Here is a 10,631-nt window from a genome sequence, read left to right as displayed (position 1 = left end):
CAAGGGCCAGGACAAGACCAAGAAACAGACCCCTGAGCTACGGCTGCTGGGTGGATCCTGGACAAGGTGCCCGAACTGCCTATCACCAACTTCAGCCAGGACTGGCAGAATGGCATGGCTCTTGGGACACTGGTGGACGGACTGGCCCCAGGTGAACTATAACTGGATTCATGAAGACAACATCCAGCGTTGTTGTTACTGGGTAAGGCATACTTCCTATACCTTATATAGTCTAGAACCTGATCTTTTATACTCTGTCTTTCTCCCTGCCTGCAGGCCTGTGTCCAGACTGGGAGAGCTGGGACGAGGTACAGCAAGTAGACAATGCCAGAGTGTCCATGCAGCAGGCTGACGAGTGGCTGGGAGTGCCACAGGTGAGTCCTCTGACTATCAACACTCTTATGGTTTCCACATACTGAATAAACCACTAAATCACAGGGGAACAGGGCTGACATTTCAAAACGTACGTGCCCTGATTTGTTATGAGTGTGCAGCACCCCTCAATATCCCATATGGTTCCCATTACATTGGTGTAACTCTAGGAATTTGTACAGATTTCATTTTAGGTTGTAACTTTCGGGAACAGCCTCTGGGGGGGTGGGTAATTATCGCTCATTACAGAATTCACCACACAAACAAAGCCTTCAGGAAGTAGAGTCCTTTGCTCATAGTGAAAGGAATACATGAAATGTAGCAGATTTACATCATGCACATTGTTTTAGCTTGTAGGGGCGATGTCACCTTGCATGTGACCTGAAGAGGCCAGTTTGGGGAATAATTGGTGCTAGCATAATTCATCAGGAAAGGACAAACATTTACATAACCATTGTTTCTCTTTTGCATCCAGGTCATTGCCCCAGAGGAGATCATCGACCCTCGTATGGATGAGCAGTCCATCATGACTTACCACTCCATGTTCCCCAAAGCTCAACTGAAACCTGGAGGCCCCCTCAATCCCCAATCAGGTTTGTTACTGCTCTACCTCTCCTATGTTAATCAGTGCTCATAACAGGCAATCTGGCTAGCCTTGTTTTTACACAAAGGTGATTTGTGTTTTGAGGTTCTATGGACAAATCCAGGGCAAAACGCTGTGCATGTGACCTGTGATGAAGATGAGATCGAGGACAGTCTTCATGTCCCACAAACGCCCAAATAAAAATAAATGCTACCCACACAAGACGAGTGCCTCCCTGCAGTTACTGGGTCCATTTGTTCTGCTCTATTTAGCATTTGGGTCATTCTGCGCTTGTCCATGCATTTGGGTCATTCTGTGCTTGTCCATGTATTTGGAACATTCTGCTCTTCTCCAGAGATGCAGAAGTCTTGCAGCATATGAAAGGATTTTGTAAATTATTTTGTAAACTGTACTTGAGATTTAGGTACAATAAATTGTTTTGTTCAGTTAGTAATTTACAACAGGGTAGCAGCGGTGTAAAAGAGGGGGGGGGGGGGGGGGCAATACACATAGTCTGGGTCGCCATTTGATTAGGTGTTCTGGAGTCTTATGGCTTGGGGGTAGAAGCTGTTTAGAAGCCTCTTGGACCTAGACTTGGCACTCCGGTCCCACTTTGCCAAAGTTCTTTGCCATAAAGAACTGTGCTAGATATGATGTTCATTAGTATTCACTACAGTTATTACTGTTGTATATGGCCTTAAAGTAGGACTTATTCTATGTGTATATTCCTCTAACCCATTTGATGAAGTCCCAGTCAATGTGGAGGTGGTTCGTAAAGAGCGGAGCCTCTATACTTGCTACTACACTCCAACCACTCTGGCCAAACACGCTATCTGTGTGACTTGGAGGGGTCAGTGTTCCTGGCAGTCCCTTTAAAGTAAGTAAAAATAGAATGTTTCAAATATGAACCATTCAACAAGACAAATACATATATTTGTCTTTGTCTGAAATTGTCTATTTTAGGTGACCTCTGACAGAGTTAGAATAGAACCATAATTGTATTGCATGCCCTACTGCAGGAGAGACGGACCAGGGATTTTCAGACAGCACCTATTTGTTGTACAAGCTTAATTTGCATGTAACCGGCCCGGCAGACTGGACAGCTAATGCCTCCAATGTATGATGGCCATTACATCCAGAGATATTGCAATACTCTTCATTTAAAGTATATACTAACAGCTTTTATGATAACATTTGATGCTTACATCCTTTTTTTAGGTCAAGGGTGGTTTCGTGGGAACCCTAGCAGAGGTCACCATAGACACAAACAGCTCGGGCAGCCATCGGCTCAAGGTGACAGATGACCCCAGCCCGCCGAAAATAAAGTGTTCCGATAACGAGGATGGAACTTGTACAAAGATAGTTCCTATAAGGTGGTATATCTGCTCCTAATCGCTGGTGTACACGCTACGGCTGAAGTATGGTTGGGAAGTGGGTGCCAATTTCGCCTCCGAGGTTGTTGTGCATCTGGCTTTTTACAAGAGGCAAGTGAAGGTGTCGGACTGGAGCTGAAAGGGAAGGTATAGTAGATTTGTCATAAAGCCTGGTGACTAAGCTTATTGCAATGGATAGGAGTTCTTAAGGCCATTGTAATGGATAGAAAATGTTTTAAGTTTCAAAAAAAAAAAAAAGATGTCAATATAATATTTTCAGTAATGTTGTGACTGTGACATACTTTGTTGAATGGTATATATTTTGACAGGAGGTCTGAATGGCCTTGACAGAGAATGTGACCCAGCCAGATTGTTTGCAAATGGCATAGGACTTCTAGGGCAGAGTAACAGTTTCAACATCACAACCAGGCGAGGCAGCCTTATGTTAGGGCCAACACTTCATTACAAAGCAATTAATTACCACTGATAGAATAGCCATTTCAAAGGTATCTGCACAATCAGAATGATATTATGGATCTCTCTTGTCATTGTACATTGAAGTTGGTTTCTGACAAATTATATTGAATTCGCAGGGGTGCTCGAGCAGGTGGCTTGGCCATCACTGTGGAGGGCCCATCGGAGGTGCAGGTCACCATCACAGAGAAACAAGATGGATGCTATGTTGTAGAGTACATCCCCAGTGTGCCGGGGCTGTATGACATCAACATCACCTACGGAGGAGAACATATTCTAGGCAATAGTTTTCAGACTGGGAATATGTTAGTGGTTCATTTGCCATTGATGCCCTTTCTATTACCATTGATGTTAACGTGAGAACTGTAGAGACACATTTGTTTATCAGATAAGATTTCAACTTAATTTAAACTCATATGAGGCCTACTAGTATTGAGTGTTCTAAAATTGATGATATTTATTCAGAACATTAGACAAGTATAACGTACACAATGGGAGTCGAGAAGCAGGTGGTAAATTTTATTAAACAAAGAATATGGAATGATACACCATAGGCGTAGCATCTTGAAATGAAACACAGACACAATACTGGCTGGGGAAAGGACCTAAGGAAGTGCCAGATAAAAGGGAGGTAATGAGTGAGGTAATGGAGTCCAGGTGTGTCTCATAATGAAGTGCAGGTGTGCGTAATGATTGATGACAGGTGTACTTAATGATGGTTGCCAGGACCAATGGTTAGTAACCCGGCAGAGGGGAGGAGTGGGAGTAGACGTGACAAGAAGCTGATCGCAAAGATTTGGTTGATTCCATCTATCAATCAGGTAGCCCTTTCAAAGTATCAGTGAAGAATGCTTCTGATGTCAAAATGTCTGGGACAAGCTTAGAGTCAGGAGTTTGTCCAAACTCCTCAGACCTTCACCATAAACTGTAGCAAGGCTGGAGAAGTACTAGCATCTGTGGCTGTTATGACACCAAGTGGTGGGTCCAAATTATATCAAGATAATATACGCACTCATCTATTTCAAATAGACAGATATGTTGGTTGTTGCTTGACTAACCAGGTAAGATAACTTTTGGAGGTGACAGACAATGGTGATGGGACATATTCAGTGGCCTACTCCCCTTCTATGGTGGGTCCTCACTCTGGTCGTCAAATATGCCAATGAAGAGGCATTCTCTAGGTGAGATCATTTTTTTTCAGATGGATAATGTTTAGTTTTAATATAGTTATGCTGTACAGATGCAGGATCCTAATCTTATCAATTTTCCACAGCAAGACAATCCTGCAGCAACAGAAACTGGATTATAATTAACTGACATTTTTGCAGGGGTTGGCACTTTTTGTTAGGGCAAATCAAGACTGACTTTTGTAAAGTGGAAATTACTAACTTTAGAAGCCCTTTACACCTCAAATACAGGACATTTGCTGCAACAGGGTGATCAAATTTAAGATCTTGTATCTGTATGTGAAGCATGATTTTTACAAACATATCCATATTGCATTTCAGTTCTGTCATTTCTTATGTTGTGTTCCAAGTGTTGCCTACTAATGATGCCAACAAGTTGCATGTGTCGATCAGGCTCGGAGTCAGGAATTTGTGCCCACATCCCTCAGACCTTCACCATTGACTGTAGCAAGACTGGAGAGGCCCCAGAATCTGTGGCTGTCATGACACCTAGTGGTATGCATTTGGAGGTTTTATGCAAATCAAATTCACTACCGCATATCTGGTAATTTATTGTTCTGTTCATGACATTGGATGCTATTTCTATTTACTTTACTATCTTTCGAATAAGGTAATATAGTGCTTGCAAAGGTGAAAAAGAATGGGGATGGGACATACTTAGTGTGCTACTCCCCTTCCATGGATTCTCTGGTGGCCAGATGAAGATGAGTTTCATAGGTAAGGCAATAGGATTTCATATTTTAGATGCTGTTAATGTAGACCAGTCACATTGTATTTTTGTGATAAATTAAACTTGATTTTTCTGTATTTAACTGTATTGCAGTCCCCAAAATTTCAAGTTCTACTAACCAATGACTGTAGCAAGCTGAAAGTTTGTGGGCCAGGCTTGCAGTCTGGAATTTGTGCAATGTTCCCTCAGACATACACAATTGACTGGAGAGACCCCACAGTCTGTGACTGTTATGACACCTAGTGGTGAGTATCTGTGTTTTGCAGTAATCTCTTGAGTTGGTTTCAATTAAGCTTAAGAATTTTACATGGGTGAAGTATTATGCTCTTTTTGATTTAAAATAACCAGGTGAGCTTGTGGCGGTAACAGACAATGGGGATGGGATGTACTCAGTAGCCTACTCCCCTTCCATGGAGGGTTCTCACTCTCTGGTTGTCAAGTATGAGGATGAGTTTTGCAGGTAAGACTTTTTAAAAAAGTACATGATTTTTTTCAAGTGCAAAATACCATTTAAGGAAATATTAATTTTGTTTAACTAGGATAGTCATTTAAGAACATTCTTATTTACAATGATGGCCAAACCTGGACGACGCTGGGCCAATTGTGCGCTGCCCTAATGGACTCTCGATCACGGCCGTTAGTGATACAGCCTGGAATCGAACCATGGTCTGTAGTGAAGCCTCTAGCATTGAAATGCAGTGCCTTAGATCGCTGCGCCACTCGGGAGTGTTAACATGTTCTTTACTGCATTTCAGACTATCCCACTTCCAAGTGCTGCCCACAAATCAGGCCAACAAGAGTCTCGGTTAGGCTTGGCGTCAGGAACTTGTGCCCAAACTCCCCAGATCTATACAATTGATTGTAGAAAGACTGGGGGCCCCATAGTATGTTTCTGTTATGACATGTACCAGTGAGAATGATTTAATTTCTATCTGACTTTCATGTATTTTTTATTTTATTTGACTGCCATGTGGATTTTGCCGTCTTTTACGTTAGGTAAAGTGTTTCTTTATTGTATCTATGCAGGTGAAATGGTGCTTATGGAGATGGAACCTACTCAGTGGCCTAGTTCCCTTCCATGAAGGATCCTCATTCTTGGTTGTCAAATATGGTAACGAAGATGAGTTCTGCAGGAGTTAGATTCAATGTAAATGCACTTTTGTGTGCCTTTTTGACCAGTCCGTTTCAGTTCCTTGTCTTGTGCTCTCATGATGCCAGTAAAGTGAGAGCCAGAGGTCTGGGCCTGGTATCTGGGTTACCTGCCAGCCTATCTTCACAATTCACTATAGATGCAACTGATGTAGGAGAGGGCAATTAATCAGTGAAGATTACTGTGAGTTATAAATTATGATTTACATAAGAAGCTTGAAGCTTTATAAGCTTGAACCCCTTGTGGAGTCCACAGTCTAAGGTTTTATCACAAACATGTGATGCCACGTAAAATGTGTTGAAGTGTAGTTTCATGTTATCACATGTTGCTTTACTTGTTACATGTTATCACATTAACTTCAGATAAGATCACATGACAACATGTGTTTTTGGAACACTTCACATGTGAAATAAATTTTCACAAGGGTCTTCATAGCAAAAATGAATGGCTATTATAGCTAGATATATTAATTTCATCAACACAGTATTTATATTCCATAAATTGAAATGACACTGGCTCAATATGTGCATGGTGTACTGTGGGTCACCTATAGCCCAGATCTACTGCCAAACATACAGACGGCAAGAAAGCAACTTGCTCTAATAATGCAAGTTCCCTAGTAGTGAAATGCTAACTTGATTATTCGTGAAGGGGAAAGCTAATTTCATATTATGCTAATTAAAGTTGATACTACTCACGACCAGTCGGTCTCCAAACAAAAAAAGCTGTTCTGCTTCTGTCCTGGAGTAGTCCACAGAAATCCACCATCCATAGAGATAAGCCTGTTCGAGCTAGCTACCTTGTAGTTGTAGAACTAGCTAGCATTGGTCAGTTGATCCACTCATTGACGTCTCCGAAGATATTTCAACTTGATTGAGTTCTAACTACTTTGCTTAACTCATAGTTACTGTGAATAGTATCTAACTAGCTAGCTACAACTGTGGCTGTAGTCTTGAGACAGCTAGTGTTTTCTGTTCCTGTCTTCTGACTTACTGGTTAGGTTAGTAAGTGGGTGAGTGAGTGTTGACGTTGAGCCTGGTGTTTTGCAGGTACTATTTAATGAAGCTGCCACTTGAGGACTTGTGAGGTGTCGGTTTCTCAAACTAGACACTCTAATGTATGTGTCCTCTTGCTCAGTTGTGCAGCGGGAACTCCCACTCTTTCTATTCTGGTTCCACCAGTTTGCGCTGTTCTGTGACGGGAGTAGTACACCACATTGTATTAGACCTTCCGTTTCTTGGCTATTTGTCACATGGAATAGCTTTAATTTCTCAGAACAAGAATAGACTGAGTTTCAGAAGAAAGCTCTTTGTTTCTGGCCATTTTGAGCCTGTAATCGAACGCACAAATGCTGATGCTCCAGATACTCAACTAGTCTAAAAAAGGCCAGTTTATTGCTTCTTTAAGGAGTACAACAGTTTTCAGCTGTACTAGCATAATTGCAAAATGTTTTTCTAATGATCAATTAGCCTTTTAAAATGATAAACTTGGATTAGCTAACGCAACGTGCCATTAGAACACACAAGTGATGATTGCTGATTAGTGGGCCTTTGTACGCCTATGTAGACATTTCTTTAATCTGTTTCCAGCTACAATAGGCATTTATATCATTAACAATGTCGACACTGTATTTCTGATCAATTTGATGTGATTTTATTTGAATGTACAAAAAAATCTTACAAAAGGGGGAGAAAAGGACACTTCTAAGTGACTCAACTTTTGAACAGTAGTCTATGTACAGTGCCTTGCAAAAGTATTCATCCCACTTGGTGTTTCTTCTATTCTGTTGCATTACAACCTGTAATTTTAAATAGATTTTTATTTGGATTTAATGTAATGGCCATACACAAAATAGTCCATATTGGTGAAGTGAAATAACTAACGGAAAAGTGGTGCGTGCATATGTATTCACATCCTTTGCTATGAAGCCCCTAAAATAAGATCTGGTGCAACCAATTTACCTTCAGCAGTCACATAATTAGTTAGATTGCAATCAGGTGAACTTAAGTATCACATGATCTCTGTGTATGTATATTAATTACACCTGTTCTGAAAGGCCCCAGAGTTTGCAACACCACAAAGCAAGGGGCACCACCAAGCAAGTGGCACCATGAAGACCAAGGAGCTCTCCAAACAGGTCAGGGACCAAATTGTGGAGAAGTACAGATCAGGGTTGGGTTATAAAAAAAAATCCTAAACTTTGAACATCCCGTGGAGCACCATTTAAAAAAAATTCAAGAAAATGGCACCACAACAAACCTGCCAAGAGAGGGCTGACCACAAACTCATGGACCAGGCAAGGAGGACATTAATCAGAGGCAACAAAGATACCAAAGATAACCCTGAAGGAGCTCCACAGCGGAGATGGGAGGATCTGTCCATAGGACCACTTTAAGCCGTACCCTCCAGAGCTGGGCTTTACGGACGAGTGGCCAGACAAAAGCCATTGCTTAAAGAAAAAAATAAGCAAACACGTTTGGTGTTCGCCAGAAGGCATGTGGAAGACTCCCCAAACATACGGAAGAAGGTACTCTGGTCAGATTAGATTAAAATGTAGCTTTTTGGCCATCAAGGAAAATGCAATGTCTAGTGTAAACCCAACACCTCATCACCCCGAAAACACCATCCCCACAGTGAAGCATGGTGGAGGCAGCATCATGCTGTGGGATGTTTTTCATTGGCAGGAACTGGGAAACTGGTCAGAATTTGAAGGAATGATGCATGGCGCTAAATAAAGGGAAATTCTTGAGGTATAACTTTTTCAGTCTTCCAGAGTTGAGACTGGGACAGATTTACCTTCCAGTAGGACAATGACCCTAATGTTTAATGCTAAAGCAACACTCGAGTGGTTTAAGGGGAACATTTAAATGTCTTGGAATGGCCTAGTCAAAGCCCAGACCTCAATCCAATTGAGAATCTGTGGTATGACTTAAAGATTGCTGTATACCAGAGGAACCCATCCAACTTGAAGGAGCTGGAGCAGTTTTGCCTTGAAGAATGGGCAAAAATCCCAGTGGCTAGATGTGCCAAGCTTATAGAGACATACCCCAAGAGACTTGTAGCTGTAATTGCTACTAAAGGTGGCTCTACAAAGTATTGACTTTGGGAGGGGTGAATAGTTATGCACGCTCAAGTTTTCCTTTTGTGTGTGTTTCACAAATAATATTTAGCATCTTCAAAGTGGTAGGCATTTTGTGTAAATCAAATGATGCAAACCCCCCCAAATCTATTTAAATTCCAGGTTTTAAGGCAACAAAATAGGAAAAATGCCAAGGGGGTGAATACTTTCACAAGCCACTGTGTATTATATACACTGCTCAAAAAAATAAAGGGAACACTTAAACAACACAATGTAACTCCAAGTCAATCACACTTCTGTGAAATCAAACTGTCCACTTAGGAAGCAACACTGATTGACAATAAATTTCACATGCTGTTGTGCAAATGGAATAGACAAAATGTGGAAATTATAGGCAATTAGTAAGACACCCCCAAAAAAGGAGTGATTCTGCAGGTGGTGACCACAGACCACTTCTCAGTTCCTATGCTTCCTGGCTGATGTTTTGGTCACTTTTGAATGCTGGCGGTGCTTTCACTCTAGTGGTAGCATGAGACGGAGTCTACAACCCACACAAGTGGCTCAGGTAGTGCAGTTCATCCAGGATGGCACATCAATGCGAGCTGTGGCAAAAAGGTTTGCTGTGTCTGTCAGTGTAGTGTCCAGAGCATGGAGGCTCTACCAGGAGACAGGCCAGTACATCAGGAGACGTGGAGGAGGCCGTAGGAGGGCAACAACCCAGCAGCAGGACCGCTACCTCCGCCTTTGTGCAAGGAGGTGGCCTGCAAAATGACCTCCAGCAGGCCACAAATGTGCATGAGGACCGAAGCCACGTGGACTACAGGAGAAGGCAGGCAGAACAGGCCCCCATTGACGGGGCTGTCGTGGAGTGGGTCGAGATGTCCACATCACCATCGAACTATCATGGTCCAAAGACAGTTGTGAAGAGGGCATGACAACTTTTTTTTTTCTTCAGGTGCCTGAAAAGATTTGGCATGGGCCCCCAGATTCTCAAAGTTCTACAGCTGCACCATTGAGCATTCTGACCAGTTGCATCACCGCCTGGTATGGCAACTGCTTGGCATCTGACCGTAAGGTGCTACAAAGGGTAATGCGTACAGCTCAGTACATCACTAGGGCCAAGCTTCCTGCCATCCAGGACCTATATACTAGGAGGTGTCAGAGGAAAGTCCAAAAATTGTCAGTCTCCAGTCACCCAAGTCATAGTGTTTTCTCTGCTACCGCAGGGCAAGTGGTACCGGGGCGCTAAGTCTAGGACCAAAAGGTTAACAGCTTCTACCCCCCCAAGCCAGACTGCTGAACAATTAATTCATCAAATGGCCACCCGGACTATTTACATTGTCACTTTACCCTTACCTACATGTACAAATTACCTCGACTAACCTGTACCCCTCACATTGACTCGGTACAAGGAAACCCCTGTATATAGCCTCGTTGTTATTTATTGAATGTTTAAAACATACAATTATACTTGCAGTGAAGCTGCTCAACAAACGCATCACATTAGTTGTCTAACAGACTCCCATCCAGAGCGACACACAGAAGCAACCAGGGTCAACAGATCTCCCACAAGGTCAAAAAACGGGGACCTAAACCAGCAATCCATCAGCCACTGGCCCAGGCTCCCAACTGCCAGACCTCCAAGATCCACACTCCCACCACAGTTCCCCAAGAGCTGTCCCT

This window comes from Salvelinus fontinalis, chromosome 8, assembly GCF_029448725.1.
Source record: "Salvelinus fontinalis isolate EN_2023a chromosome 8, ASM2944872v1, whole genome shotgun sequence".
NCBI classification, from domain to species: domain Eukaryota; kingdom Metazoa; phylum Chordata; class Actinopteri; order Salmoniformes; family Salmonidae; genus Salvelinus; species Salvelinus fontinalis.
This window is presented reverse-complemented; position numbering follows the sequence as displayed.